Source organism: Pipistrellus hanaki, assembly GCF_964339955.1.
Source record: "Pipistrellus hanaki genome assembly, chromosome: 2".
NCBI classification, from domain to species: Eukaryota; Metazoa; Chordata; class Mammalia; order Chiroptera; family Vespertilionidae; genus Pipistrellus; species Pipistrellus hanaki.
In genome coordinates, this window is record NC_140504.1 from 33,306,403 (window position 1) to 33,323,111 (window position 16,709).

The 16,709-nt window shown below is 38.3% G+C and overlaps 1 long non-coding RNA gene across 2 annotated transcripts in view; it reads left to right on the plus strand.

Moving 5' to 3' along the window:
- The window catches only part of LOC311618212, a 470,112-nt gene that overhangs the window by 146,471 nt on the left and 306,932 nt on the right, over positions 1-16,709 (plus strand). The window lies entirely within an intron of this gene.

The window sequence follows — 16,709 nt, forward strand, 5'->3', positions numbered from 1 at the left end:
CCCGTCTCTCTTGATGATCTTATCTCCTACTCTTCACCCTCTTATCTTCAGAGTGAATGTTGATTTCTTACATAACTAAAATAAAAAACCATGTACCAAATATTTAATAATTAATTACCATGAAACAAGGAACTTAGCATCTTGAAGAGTTTCCTCTGGAAAAAGATGAGAGTTTTGAGGCAAAATTGCCCAGCAGCAAAATCAATGTTTTGGGGGGTTTTCCTAATGAAACATTGAGCACCTAAAATATTTCCAGGTACGATACCAAGTACTGGGAATGAAAGGTTATTAAAACCTTGTACCTAACCTCAAGGAACTCATGATTCTATAAAGAACATGAAACCGTGTACAGCTCATTCTAACTCAATGAGATAAGGCCATGTCAGAGGCAGTAATAAAGGATTGCAGAAGCTCTTTGACATAGGCTACCCCACTTGCCCTTTTGAACTTTCATCTTCCGGTATCCTCTAACTCTGCTGCCATATTCTTTCTCTCCCTTATTGCATCACTCTCAAGAAGGCCCCCCATGGATTTCCACTGAAATCTGCCACATTCTAGACCATTTTCTGACACAACCACTCCTTGCCACTCTCTCAAAACATATTTCGGCATGTCCTATTTTCTCACTTTTCTCCAAGATTCTGACTGGGTAATCTGGCATTGATTCTAGCTCAAATATTAAAACTTTATGATGGTTTGATGAGCCACTCTTTTTGGATAACATTGTATTTTACAGAAGCACAGATGAGGGAATTTCAGTTAGGAAGATTATTTGGACAAAACTGATTTGGTTCAGTGGATAGAGCATCGGCCTGTGGATTGAAAATTTTCAGGTTCAATTCCGGTCAAGGATATGTACCTTGGTTGCGGGCACATCCCCAGTAGGGGGTGTGCAAGGGGCAGCTGATCAATGATTCTCTCTCATCAATGTTTCTCTCTATCCCTCTCTCTTCCTCTCTGTAAAAAATATTTTTTTAAAAAAATTAATAAAATATATTTTTTTAAAAGGAAGATATTTGGGGAAAGTTCTAAATCTTTATTATTGAGATTGGAACTAAGGTAGAACCCTAGGAGCTATGAAGGAGTTGGCCCAGGTCATGGCCTAAGTGCCTGTAAGATAGATGTATCTAAGGAATGAGTACATATGGTAAGTGAGGACCATAATAATCAGAATATTTCTATAATAATACTAGAAGCCCAGTGCATAAATCATGCATGTGGGGCTATGTCCCTCAGCCCAACCTGCACCCTCTCCAATCTGGGACCCCTCAAGGGATCTCCGAACACCCATTTAGGCCCAATTCTGGTAGAATTAGGCCTAAATGGGCAGTTGGACATCCCTCTCACAATCCAGTACTGCTGGCTCCCACTGCTCACCTGCCTGCCTTCCTGATTGCCCCTAACCAGTTTTGCCTGCCAGCCTGATCACCCCCCAACCACTCCCCTGCCAGCCTGATTGCCCCTAACTGCCCTCCCTTGTAGGCCTGGTCACCTCTAACTGCCTTCCCTTGCAAACCTAGGCCCCCCCCTCAACTGTCTATCCCTACAGGCTCAGTTGCCCCCAACTTCCCTCCCTTGTAGGCCTGGTCTCCTCCAACTGCCCTCCCCTGCTGGCCATCTTGTGGTGGCCATTTTGTGTCCACATGGGGACAGCCATCTTTGACGACATGGGGGCAGCCATCTTCTGTTAGAGTGATGGTCAATTTGCATATTGCTCTTTTATTAGATAGGATTAGGAATCAAGAGCTCATTCCCCTTAGTGCATTCAGAAACATGGAGATCAGGCTAGAGGTCAGAAGGCAAAGCTGGCAAACACTAAGCAAAGCAGAATGAGGAATCAAGTTGTAGACTGTGAACATGATAACCTAATGATCTCTAACACATCCAGAGTGCTAGATGTTCAACAATGCTTTAGATAAACTTTGGCTTTAGTTATGAGATCATGATGAACAAAGGGAAGAAGGATTCTTCATTCTTAATCATAACAATGTCTGATATTTTTCTGTATTTTAAAGTGTAAACATTATTTTATATATGTGAAGTCCTCATGGTCCATTAGATAGAGAAAAAACATTTTTTGTATAGAGATGCCCTATAAATGTCTGTTGGATGGTTGATTTGTTAATTGAGTGATTAATCATTTCATTGATTAAACAATGATCCATAAGAAAAGTGACAGTTCTTCCTTCCTAATAAGGCAGGGTAAGGGGAAGATCATTTGATCACTGAAGAACTAAAGCTTAAAGAGATAAGTTGGCTAGTCTCCTAATACCTAACTTGTACATTGCTCCAGAGTTTAAGCATGAATTTTCTAAGAACATTTTGAAAACTACTTTTATTTTATTAGTTTATTTATAGACCAACCTTTCTGGCATCCTTGATGATACCATTTGAATAATATATTTAACATCAAGCTAACTATACACCTGATAACAGAGAAAAGTTTCCTAAAAATCTGCCTTGGCTTCAGGTTCTATCTAACCAGGACTTCACCAGGATCAAGAGCAAGAGGTAATGACATCTCCTGATGCTATTCCCTTCTAAACCTCCATGTTGTCTGTGATAAATATAGTTTATGTATGAACTATAAAGGTGATCCAGTCATATTAAAATAATTAGGTAGAAAAACACTTTAACTTTCTCTCCAGAAATGTGAAACAGAAATTCTAAATTTTTCCTTCTTCCCTAGTAGTTTATTCCAAAATAGTTTACTCATTCTTTTTTTATATAAAGCTTTTATAACCTAGATGCACATTAATAGTAATTTTATTTCCTCTTTTATGTTGTTGTTTTTCTTGTCAATGAATGGGACAGCTGGATGAAAAGCAATTCTGAGAACTGATGAAAGAAAGCAGAAGTCCTTTCACTCAAACCAGACGTTAAAGTGAGATAAGTATTTTGTATAACATGGATTTTGAATAGGATTCCAAAAAGGATAGAGGGAGGAGGTTCTCATTTATAGTTGGGTGCAATGGAATTTCTAATTCAGTGTAAACAGGCACCAATTGCTAAAATGATCTAATTGATAAGAACAAGGAAAGCCCATGGAAAAGATTTTAAATGACTGTTGGGAGTAGATCTGTAGGTGGTCCTAAAATCCAGAATGAGGATGTTGAATCTAATAAAAGAAAGAAAGAAAGAAAGAAAGAAAGAAAGAAAGAAAGAAAGAAAGAAAGAAAGAAAGAAAGAAAGAAAGGAGAAAGAAAGAAGAAAGAGAAAAAGGATATAAAAAGAAAATAATCATATTTAAATGAATCTTAAACATCAAGAATATACTTGAAAATAAAATGTTTAAATCCTCAGTTAATGGCACCTATTTAAAATAGTGATTCAGCCGAAACTGGTTTGGCTCAGTGGGTAGAGCGTGGGCCTGTGGACTGAAAAGTCCCAGGTTTGATTCCGGTCAAGGGCATGTACCTTGGTTGCAGGCACGTCCCCAGCGGAGGGTGTGCAGGAGGCAGCTGATTGATGTTTCTCTCTCATTGATGTTTCTAGCTCTCTATCCCTCTCCCTTTCCCTCTGTAAAAAATCAATAAAATATATTTTAAAAAATAAATAAATAAAATAAAATAGTGATTCAAAATATTCTAAGTCAATAGAGCTAGTGAAATATGGAATAAAATGTCATTTAATTATCATCACCTTCAAGATGTATTTGCTGAAGCTTCACACATGCATAGGACCAATATTTAATAAGTCATCAGATATTTGAGTTTATAATTTTTTGGAAATATGATATAGGAAAATATTTTAAAATTACAAGTAAATGTAGGATATATGTATGATTGTGTGGCATATATAAAAAAACATTACTGAGATATCAACTATATGAAACAAGGTTTTGATTAGTGTTCTAGTGATAAAGAATATGTTGTCAAACTGCTCATCTATTGAATTTTTCCCCATGTGAAATTAATTGGCTTAAATCATCTTTCAACTTGGAAAGAAATGAAGGAAGGAAGGAAGAAAGGAAGGAAGGAAGGAAGGAAGGAAGGAAGGAAGGAAGGAAGGGAGGGAGGGAGGGAGGGAGGGAGGGAGGGAGGAAGGAAGGAAGGAAGGAAGGAAGGAAGGAAGGAAGGAAGGAAGGAAAGAGAAAGATAAAGGGAAAGAGGGGACATATAATGGGGAGACAAGACTGACAAGAAAGAAGTAAAGATTGTTGATAGAATGGGAGAGGAATAAGAGAAGTACAAATTGGTAGTTACAGATAGTCATGGGGATGTAAAGTACACATAGGGAATACAGTCAATAATATTGCAATGACTATGTATGGTGCCAGGTGGATACTACCCTGTTTCCCCGAAAATAAGACAGTGTCTTATATTAATTTTTTCTCCCAAAGTTGTGCTAGGTCTTATTTTCAGGGGATGTCTTATCTTTCCATGCGTTAGGTCTTATTTTCGGAGGATGTCTTATTTTTGGGGAAACACGGGAGAAACATCAGAAGGAACACTTTGTATTTATCTTGCCACTATGCTGTACATCTGAAACCATTTCAAAATCATATTGAAATTAAACTATAATTGAAAAAATAAAATTACAATTAAAAAAGGGAGAATGACAGGGCAACACATATTGTCTGCTAGGAATTTACACATCACAAATTCATTTCATCAACACAGCAACCCTGCTTTGCGACTATTATCAACATCTTTTTCAAGATGAGAAAAGCAATGTTCTAGAGGTATAGTTACTTGTTCACAATTAACTATAATGGAGCCAAATTTTCTACCTAGAACAGTGGTCCCACACCAAAGTGCCCTTAAGTCTAGGCTCTACCTTGGGCTTGGCAGTGTTTCTGTCACAGTGCTATGGGGACATGGACATGCTTACTCTCCCTTCAGGAGAACCTGCTGCAAGGAGAACACATGACTGACTACCTCTGTCTGCCATACCTTTGAACCCACTGCCGATTCACACCATACCTCTCCCAGCTGCTCCCAGCCCATGAATGAGCATAGTGGTACATAACCCAGGCAATTTCTGTCACTATGGGATTCCCTTAACAAGCACCCTTGGCACAAGGAGCCCCCATTGGTGAGGCTGAAACTTTCTCAGAACTGTGCTGGAGTCATAGAGTCATACCTGATGCTTCCTTATTTTTGTCTTTTCACAAATGGTGGACCTACATTGCAGTCTGAAGTTCCTTCCTGATCCCTCACCTTCATGCTTCATGGGTGTTTTACCCAATAGACCTCTTGTGGATTTAATCCTATCTCACTGTTTACTCCTTAGAAGACCTGAACTCACACAAATGCACATTCACATCCATAGCAATGCATGGATAAATTCAGACTTTCACAGTCTAGATGCAGTCTAGATAAGATAGGCTTTAGATTTATGGCCAGTTCTCAGCACATTCATTATAAGGTCCAGAAAAAAACCATGGTAGACCATAAAACTCTCTGCCAACACCACTACTATTAATAATTAAACAAAACCACCAGAAGATGACATGCTCTCCAATGAGAAGCCATGACTCCAGCTAGAATTGAAGGCACGTAGGAATCTCCTTGGTGTGAGTCAGAAACTAAAAGTGATAGAGACCATGGAGCTCATTCCTGTTAGTCCAGATCAGAGGTCTAGAATGAGAATGAGCAGATTAAGAGGTGACCCTAAAAATATATAATCTTTTCTTTGTTTTTATTTTATTAAATGACTTTAGAGAGAGGAAAAGAGATGGGGGGGAGAGGATTTAGTTAGGGTTTCACTAAATTTCTTGGAGGTTTCTAGAAGATTATTGACTAACTGTGGTTTTGAACTCCTGCATTCACCTTAATGGGGACTGAACCTGCAATCTGGGTGTGTCCTGAGCAGAAATCAAAACAGCAACCTTTTGGGTCATGGGATGATACCCAACTAACTGAACCACCCAAAATTTAGGCCAAAACCTTATATGTCAACAATTGTCCTTTTGTAATAGTAACAATAGATTCTTTTTATTGAATTTATTAAGGTGATATCTATAATAATCTATAATAAAAAGTATAATATCCTAATTACACTGGACAACTGAATGACCTTCTGGATGAAACCATGGTGGCAGGGGCCTAGGCAGAGGTGGTTAGGGGTGATCAGGCAGGCAGGCAGAGTGGTTAGGGGTGATCAGACAGACAATCAGGTGAGCAGTTAGGAGCCAGCAGTCCTGGATTTAGAGAGAGTGTAGGCCTGGCTGAGGGACAGCCCCCTCAAATGCACAAATTTTGTGCACTAGGCCTCTCATTGATTAATAAAATTACATAGCTTTCAGGTGTACAGTTCTATAATACATCATCTGTATAGTTGTATTGTGTGTTCACCACCCAAAGTCAAGTCTTCATCTATCACCATTTATGCCTCCTATACCCTCTTCTACCTCCCCCAACCCCTTCTTCCCTCTGCTAATCATCATATTGTTGTCTGTGTCTATGAGTTTGTTGTGAGTTTTTTGTGTGTGTGTGTTTTTGTTTTTGTTTTTTTTTTTGGGGGGGGGGGGGTGGGTTTTTTGCTTAATCCCTTCACCTTTTTCACCCAGCCCCCCAACCATCCTCTTCTCTGACAGCTGTCAGTCTATTCTCTATCTAGGTTGTCTATGTTGTTAATGGTTTCCTTTGCTATGCAAAACCTTTTTAGTTTAATGTATTCCCATTTGTGAGTGTGTGTGTGTGTGTGTGTGTGTGTGTGTGTGTTTTATTTGTTTCCCTTGCCCAAGGCAATATATCAGAAAAAAATAAATTTTTAAAGATAAAAATACAAGAAATAAATTTTGTATGGCCAATATTATTTCACTCTGTTGAAGAGAAATGAAATTCCAAGGACTGACATAGATGTAACTCTTACATTCAAGTTGGCATTTTCCATTTATTGCTTTCAACTTTAAATGGAAAAAGCTTTATTCTTGTTAATAATAGCACTGAGCTACAGAAACTTCAATGTATGGATTTTGGTTACAACAGTTGTGACCCACTGTAATAAAACCTAACATATAAAAAACTTCTTTATAAAGATTTGGGACTAATTATTAACATTACAAAAAAAAATGCCGTCAGTTATGATTTACTGCAGAGTATTTTCAATTGTATTATTTAGCCTGTTTAATATTAAGTGGTTTGCAGACCACTGGCCTAGTACAAAAACATAAACAAGGTCTAGGATTTTTGTAACATGACCTAAAGATGTCCTCTCAGTCCAGAAAAAAAATTACTGATTAAAGGAGAAGGAATGAGAAGGAATCAGAGAGTAACATGAGAACATACTCTACAGCTATGATGGCCCATTATTCCTAGTAAATTCTAGCTTTTAGTCATTATAGCTAGTGTAGCCTGAATATGGCCATATGGTCATTCTTGGTTAATTCATTTGTTTTTATCCATTTATCAAATATTTATTATGTACTTAACTATAGGCTACACACCCTTGTAGGTCTTAGGGCAGAGCAATGTACAAAACAATGTCCTCCCTGCTCTCATGGAGTTTACATTCTAATATATGGGAGGCAGACAATAAATAGATGGAGTGGGTCCTGATAGTAATTAGTGCACACTTGCATGCAGAGTAGGAGGATAGAAAGGGTTTGGGGGTATTTCTTGAGAGAGAGTGGTCAAATAAGACATCTATGATGAAGTGACAGAGAAGCAGAAACCTGAAGGACTTGAGAGAAGCAGCCATACAGGTATCTGGGAAAAGAGTGTTCCAGGCAGATTAGCAATTGCAAAGATCCAGAGGGTGGAACAGAATTTGTGTGTTCAAGGAGCAGCCAGAGGGCTGGTGGAGCTGGAACACAGTGAGCAAGGAGAGAGTTGTAAGAAACAGGATCAGAGAGGTAGCCAGGGGTGAGATGACAGTGACTTTTGGATCATGGTAGATAAAAGTTTGAATTTTATTCTTTGTGCAAAGGAAAGCCATTGGCAAGTTTTGATCAGAGAAGTGGCATAATCATTACTATGGTTACTGTGGAAAATAGTCCAGGGCAGAAGCAGGCTAACCTGGTAGGAAGCTATTGCAGTCGTCTAGAGGAGATAGTTTGAAGTACAATGAAAATGGTGGAGGTGATGAAAGATTGAGGATATCAATTCAGAGAGAGCCAACAGTGTTTGCTGATGGATTGCATTTGGTAAGCATGAGAGAGGGGTCAGAAAATATTTTGATGTCCTTTTATGATGAAGCGTAAACACTAAAAACTCCCTTCTATGTATCATTACATAAGAATATCTAGAATGGATATACCCCAACATCACATAGAATTTAAAAACAAAAAAAAACAAAAAAAAAAAAACACTTATTTCTGTCTGACTGGGTTGCATGCCAAAATTTCAAAAATGACTCCTAATTAAATGTTTTTTTAAAAAAACCCACCTAATATGCATATAACATTTCATATCTACTAAATGTAAGTACTATACCTTTGTTAAGTTATTATTACATTGACTCTAAAAAGTAATTCTTTCTGATTCATCTGTGGATTTAAGGAGTAGGTCTTGAGAAATAGTGTAAATGAGGCCAGGACAGAATTGAGCATCTGATGGCAGTAGAGCCCTCTTCAAAAAAAAATGTTGTGAGTGCCAGTTTCCTCCCAACACTTTTTTTAATACAAAAAATAGGGTCAGCCGAAACCGGTTTGGCTCAATGGATAGAGCGTCGGCTTGGGGACTAAAGAGACCCGGGTTCGATTCCAGTCAAGGGCATGTACCTTGGTTACGGGCATGTCCCCAGTAGGGGATGTGCAAGAGGCAGCTGATCGATGACTTTCTCTCATCGATGTTTCTAGCTCTCTATCTCTCTCCCTTCCTCTCTGTACAAAATCAATAAAATATATTAAAAGAAAAAAATGGGGTCAACCTTTTGCCTCAACAATTCATTATATCCTGGCCAGAGTTCTTGCATGGTATAACTTGAGCTATCTGTCCAATATCAGTATGACTTATTACTGAGGGAAATATTAACATAAATATTAAATTTTAAAAAACTTTAAATATTCTGAAGATAAAAGTAAAAAAGCGAATATCTGTAAATTTTATGAAACAATTTTCAACATGAACCTTGGGAAGACTTAACATCAAAAGTGTAATATGTAGGAACCGTGGAAACTTTTGACAGCAAAGAAGACCTGGAGGAAAAAGCAATTATAGTAACAGGACCAAAGAAGAGAATGTATTATAGATAGTATATTAAGTTGATAAATCGTCACCAAAAAATTCCAGTGAGAGAAGAGAGGGTAAGATTTGCTATGCACAGAATCACTTAGAGTGAAATGGCAACTGACATACAGTTACAGATTTTCTTCACCTTCTTTTCTTCATCATTCCACTCCAACTGAAGACTCTCTGTCAGCCCTCCCTTTCCAAGTATCCACTTGTTGAAACTAAAATCTTACCTCCTATAGAAAGGTTTTCTAGACTTATTTATGAGGATGGTATTTTTATATTAAGTAGGAAAAATGAAACTTTCTCAATAAACAGAAAGAAACACTTTAAACAACATTTAGTGAACATTTAATAAGGGAAAAGCAATTTCCATGTTAAAAAAAAAAATTCTCATGCCAATGCTTTAATGGAAAACATTTCTAAAATAACCAAGAACTGATCTGGACAAATCCTGCCTTACTCAATTTCTCTGGCATAATTGTATGTCCCTCTGGGGCTTGAGATAATATGTTTTTGTTTCCTCGGTATAAAAATAAGCCTCTAAAAGGTCAAGAAAAAGCACTATTTTTCAACATAAAATGACTAAAGTGGAAAAAGAAGGCAAATATTGGATATTATATCCAACATGACATCTTTGCCTGAATTATTTTCATGTTTTAAGAAAAGTATTTCATATTTACTCATTGATTAATAGACAATGACCTGCATTCTGTCATTCATTTTGTTGGGAAGAGCAAGTATCTAGACGAGTGGCTCTCATTTCTGGTTTGAAGAAGAGGGAAGGAATATTGGACTGATTATTAGAATCTTCATGGGAGAGAATCCAAGATGGCTGCTCGGGTAGGCACCTAGCAGCAGCCGCACGCAATAATTTCAATAAAATACAACTAAAATATAAAATGGACATTACCCAGAACTACAGGAAAGTCAACTGACTGGAAATTCTACGAGAAGCAAGGAGAAAACCAGAAGGAAGCGCGGAGGAGCTGTAAAAGCCCAAGGTACGGAGACACGCGGCGCGCACGGAGAGGACGGAGCCGGAGAGGAGGGAGGCCGAGTGCCTGGCTGGCGTTCCCTAGCGGGAAGGAGATAAACACTCGGACTGTGCTGGGCCCCCAACTGCTCTGAACCCCCGTTCTAGGCCAGACCCTGGCGACCCAGGCTCATCCAGAGGGAGCTGGGCTGTAAGGCGGTACCCGGGGAAGCGGAGAAAGGAGGTCCCAGAGGCGTGCACACAGTGCACAGAGAAGGGCCAGCCGGCTGTGCCGTAGGACTGCCCTGGCGGGAAGGAGACAGGCTCCAGACTGCTCTGAACGCCATCTCCAACTCCACTTCCAACTGAACTGAACCCCAGCTTCGGGCCCATTGCGGGAGAGCTTACACTGTTTGGTAGCAGGCGAAAATCGAGGGCACCTTTCTCTCAGAGGTGCTTGCAACAAGTACTGAAGGACCCTGAGTCTCAGGAGTCGCATAGGGCGGGGCTGACGGAAGCCAAGGCTGTAGGCTCCACCCTGAAACCCCGCCCCATCAGAAAAGCTGCCTGCGAAAATGCCTAAACCAAATAGATCACAAACGAAAGAAATGGAGGACAAAAAGCGACTGGATATAGAGTTCAAAACCACACTTATAAGGTTTTTCAAGAGACTCCTAGAAAAGGCCGATAAAATAAATGAGACCTATGAGGATATAAAAAGGGATCAACAAGAAATGCTAAGGGATCAACAAGAAATAAAGAATACATTGTCTGAAATAAAAAATAAAAAATACATTGTCAGAGTCCTAAAAACAGAATAGAAGATCGCAAGAATCAAGTCAAAGATTTGGAACATAAAGAGCCAGAAGACACTCCTCTGCAGAAACTAGAAGGCAAGAGAATCCAGAAAATTGAAGATCATGTATGAAACCTCTGGGACAACTTCAAACGATCCAACATCAGAATCATGGGGGTCCCAGAAGATGAGAGAGAGCAAGATATCGAAAACATACTGAAAGAAATAGTGACAGAAAACTTCCCCCACCTGGGGAAAGAATTGGACTTACAAGTCCAGGAAGCACACAGAACTCCAAATAAGAGGAATCCAAAGAGGACCACACCAAGACAAATCATAATTAAGATTCCAAGAGTAAAGGACAAAGAGAGAATATTAAAAGCAGCAAGAGCTAAACAGGTGGTTACCTATAAAGGAGCACCTATACGATTGTCAGCTGATTTCTCAACAGAAACCATGCAGGCCAGACGGGAATGGCAAGAAATATTCAAGGTGATGAATAGCAAGAACCTACAGCCAAAAATACTCTACCCAGCAAAGCTATCACTCAGAATCGAAGGTCAGATAAAGAGCTTCACTAATAAAAAAAAGCTAAAGGAGTTCATCACCACCAAACCAGAATTATATGAATTGCTGAAGGGGGTTCTTTCAGAAGAGAAAGTAAATAAAGATAAAAATTATGAACAACAAATACGTAACTATCAACAAGTGAATCTAAAAACCAAGGAAATTAAAAAAAAAATCTGATGAACAATATTAACTGTTGAATATAATAGAATCAGAGGTATGGAAGGGGAGTGAACTGATGATTCTTGGGGAAAAGGGGAGAGGGGAATGTGGGAAGAGACTGAACATAAACTGTGCACCTATGGATGAGGACAATGGGGAGTGGGGAAAGGGCAGAGGGTGGGGTAGGAAGTGGGGGGAAAGGAACACTTGTAATAATATGAACAATAAAAATTTATTTAAAAAAAAGAATCTTCATGGGAGTATAATTTGAATCACTCCTACCAGGTGAATCAAATGTCAAGACTGCCTCTCCTTTTCATGTCACCACCAACTGAAAACTACTATCCTATATGTGAATTGTAAATAAAATAATTCTATCCTCTTCTAAGTATCCCACACCAGGAGGGAGAACTACCCTTATTGTCAGTCAAATACAACTACTTAAGACCTAACCCAATGGTAACATCAATGTAGCTAAGCTGGTCACATGAAGTGTTTACCCACTATTGTCCATTAACTCTCAAAAGACCATGAGAAAACTGTTGAGCAAAGAATACTCAGTTTGCTAGTAACACCACCTGGACAAAGTCTGAGTAGTGTTTCAGGAAGAGAAGGTACGGAAAGAGTCTTGGAGTCTGGGCTCAAATGTCTCAAGGCAGTTTTCTCAGGCATAAAACAGATAAGGATTAGGCAAGATCTGTGACATAATAGCTTCTTATTGATGGACACAGTAAAGCAAATGCCTTAAAAATAAAAAGTCTTGGTATGTAAGCTGTTGCTTGAGAAGCAAGCTGCTTGCTCAGGTGTGCATTCTATTTCTGAAAAAGGAAGGCCGTTTACCCAAAGGAGCAAATTATTTGCCTGAATAAAATTAATTTTCAGAACTTTCCTGAAATAAACAGTAGGCTTATTTATTGGTTTAGTCTTGTTTCCTTAAATAAGAATTTTCTACAACCAATAGTTACATTTTCAGACACAAGTGCCCTTGGTTATTAGTCCCAAGAGTTCAGTTATGTATGTGGCTATAAGTGGTCTACTTCTCACTACAAAGCAAATGATTAGAAGTTCAATTCATAATAAATGGGAGGGGTACTGTCAGAAGTTCATTAGAATTAAAAGCCAACAAAAAAGTTAAGTTGGAGCCGTGAACAGAAAAATGAGTCACAAAATTAATACTTGGGAAAATAAGAACTAGTAGGAAAACCGAATGAGAAGTCATGATCAGTATTCACTGAGATCAGGAAAATGGAGAGGTAGCTGTTTGTTTATTTGCAGTGGCTAAATAATGCAAAAGGTATAGATCTGATTATTTATGGTGCCAGTCAGAATGGAAAGACCCACACAGCCTTGTTCCTAAATTCATTCCCTATCTGGAGAAGGAACAGGACCAGAGGGTAGAACCTCTAATAGGGGAAACCTGATGAAATTCAAATAAGAACTATAGTTTAGTTAATACTATATATCAATACCAATGCTAAGTGTCTGCTTATGATCATTATACTGTGATCATGTAAAATATTAACCTTAGGGAAAGTTTGGTGAAGGATATGTGAGAAAATTTTGTTTCACAACTTTTTTATAAGTCTAAAAATATACCCCCCAAAAAACTTAAATTTTAATTATAGGTTTTTATACTTATTATTTGGTAATAGATAAGAGTCTAATTACAGGTCACTTGTCCTACCTCTCTGGAAGCCTGTTACCTGGGAAGGTGTGATCACCCTCTGTTTGAATTGTCTTGACTCTAAAAAGCCATATGGCAAATCAACACTACTACACAGGAAAAGTCGATTTCTATGTCAAGGTAGACAGAAGATTCTTAATAAAGCATCTGTGAGAGGGCATTGAAGTGATGGGAAGGAAGACAGAGAAAGCTTTCCAGGATAGGTGGTGCCATGTGCATTAAAGAGCCCAGGCTTAGAATCTAGGGAGATGGCCCCAGAACTATTCCTGGGAGAGCTTCATGAATTCACCCTACAGCTGCCAGTCCAAGAATCTCACTGTAGGCCTGCTGACAGATGGTGGGAAATGAGGGGATCTGAGAAGTAGATAACGCATGCCCATCTTAAGGTATTTAGATATTTATTTCTTTAACTTTGAAAGTACCTGGTGTTTGCCCATGAGCCACTAGTTTTCAATCCACGTAGGCTCCAGAGTTCCTGGGATAAAAGCACAATGGATTTTGAGGTACCTGTCGAGCCCAGCATCAAATGGAAAAGTAAAGCAATGTTTAACAATGAAGCCCAGACTAAAGAGCTGGTATCTGATGTTCTTTGGAAATAAACAGTCCCGGGATATTTGCAAATGTGACTTTTCCACTCTGTATTCCTTTAAACCTTAATAGCCACAATGTGTGTTCTATGCGGAAGCACATCCTGAGATTCCATTCATTTCACACATTTCCGGGAATTGTTTTTGGATCCACAGAAAAGGGGGCCTCTTATACTTAAAAAAGAAAATGAATTTTAAAACACTAAAATTTCATTTGAGAAGTGATTTGAGTACCTACTTTAAAAAAATATATTTGACCTCAGAAAAATTATGAGGTCAAATATATTTTTTACAAAAGAGTCAAATAGGTATATTGAAAATAAGGGAATTCTTATCAACCATGTAAAATATACATCTGAAACAGAGATTTAGATAAACATTTGTAATGAAAGAGAGTCACGGCACCCTATCAACAAAACAAATAAACTTTGATATTGAGTATCTGCAAAAGATTGCTGGTTTGTTGCAGAGAATAAAGCATTAAAGATTCTTCTATCATTTGGGTTTTAACCAAAAGTGAGACTGGGGAACTCCTTTCTCTACATTCAGTCTCTGTAATCTCTCTCAGTAATCTGACTCCTGTAGCAACAGAAAAGAGAGGAAGCCCCAAACACTCATCATTTTTCATAATAAAAGCATATTGCAGAGAGAAACAAAATTACTCTTTTATATAAAACACTGCAAAAGGTTTTATAAACTCAAATACCAAAGGGTATAAGGGCTTAGAAATGGAACAAACCATTATGCCAATGTGATTTTAGCAGCTTATTTCAATTTTCAGTCTAACAACATCTCACTGCCCCCTCCCCCGCAAAAAAAAAAAAAAAAAAAAATGAGAAAAAGGTTTAATAGTGCAAACACATTGAAAATAATGACACATGCTATTGCAAACATCTTCCATTCCCTCCTACTCGTAAGGATTTGTATATTGTACTTTAATCATCCTAAAGTAAGATATTGAAAACAAGAGTCTGTATCTTTGAAAAGCCATTTTCTAACCACCTCACTCTGTTCTACCTTTCCTTTGTTCGTTCACCATGAAATATCATTTGAACAAAATTAAACATTTCCATAGAAGAATAGTCAGGCTGCACAGCCTATTATAAGGGAGGCTTGTGTGTTGTTAAGAACTGGCATAATGACATCCTGCTTCATAATGACTAACTCCCAGGTACAAAAATCACAGGGATCTTTTAAAACCAGGCAGAATTCTGACCACCTTGGCTGCATCTATTTTCCGTCTTTCCGGCTTGATAGTTATTCCTTTCAGAAGGATAATGAGTGTCACGCTGGATTATTCAACTCAGCTACATCTGTTCTCCCTTGTTTTCTAGATATTACATTCATTGTATTTCACAGCAGGAGCCTCCAATCAAGATCCTGATAAATGTCACAGATGAAGAAGTGGGCCAGTGCCAAAGTCATTACCGCAGCTCTGGCCCATCTCCTTGAACCAGGCCTCTCATTGTTCACATTTTCTGTAGACAAAGGTACCATAGAAACTGCCTTTTCCAACTTAGAAGCTTTCTGTCTAATATTAGTATAAATATGCCAATCATGAATTGGCTGAGAGGTCTTTCCTGTGTGTATCACTATTTGGAGTCATTCTCCTATTTTCCCTGCAGCTCTCACAGCGCTCACAATCCCATCGCACTTTACTCTGCAGAGGGCAGGATGCTGCATTGCCCTGCCCCACAGCTATCTGACAAAGCAGGGTCTGGGAGACTCACACCACTAGTCAAAACAGGAATTTTTTTTTTTTTTTTTGGTTTGTTTGTTTTTGTTTTTGCTTTGTTTTTGCCCTAGTCCAGTGGTCGGCAAACTCATTACTCAACAAAGCCAAATATCAACAGTACAACCATTGAAATCTCTTTTGAGAGCCAAATTTTTTAAACTTAAACTTCTTCTAACACCACTTCCTCAAAATAGACTTGCCCAGGCCGTGGTATTTTGTGGAAGAGCCACACTCAAGGGGCCAAAGAGCCACATGTGGCTCGTGAGCCACAGTTTGCCGACCATGGCCCTAGTCGGTTTGGTTCAGTGGATAGAACAAAGGCCTGAGGACTAAAGGTTTGATTTCCAGGTTTGATTCTGGTCAAGGGCACATGCCCTGGTTGTGGGTTCAATCCCCAGAGAGGGGCATGGAGGAGGTAGCTGATCAATGATTCTCTTTCATCATTGATGTTTCTATCTCTTTCTTCCTCTCTGAAATCAATAAAAATATATTGTTCAAATATATGTAAAATTTTTTTTTTTACTTAGCCTAAAACCTTGATTAACCAGAATAGATATGGTATATTCTAGAATCAGGCCTAATGAGCATCAAAGGACCTTGTGTTCATCTCATTGAACTCTTTGTATTATGCATAAAAATAATGAGGCTCAGACAGGTTAAATACGTTATATGTAGCCACAATGCTCTTTGGCCATGGAGCAAAGACTTGAAACCAGAACTTTTAGCTCTCTAGCATGCTCTTTGGGATGCTTTTGTTATTTAAAGTCAATAATGTTTCTATTGAATCTAATCACCAGAATTTTTTCCTGGTATTTTAGACTTTTAAAATGTTTAGAAAAACATTTCTCAAAATACGTATCCAATGTCTATCCTTGCACATTAAGTATATTTTGGATTTTTCTTTGATAATAGATATGCCTAAAAGCTGACATTTTGCAGCTAAGTGATCATAGTAGAGTGAGATAGATGGAACTTTAAAAGTTGCAGGTGACTAGCTTAAATCTATCCTGACCTGAAACAAAATATAATTTTTAACATATACTGATTGTTTCCTTGTGGTTTTCTTCTTTCCTCTAAAGTTAA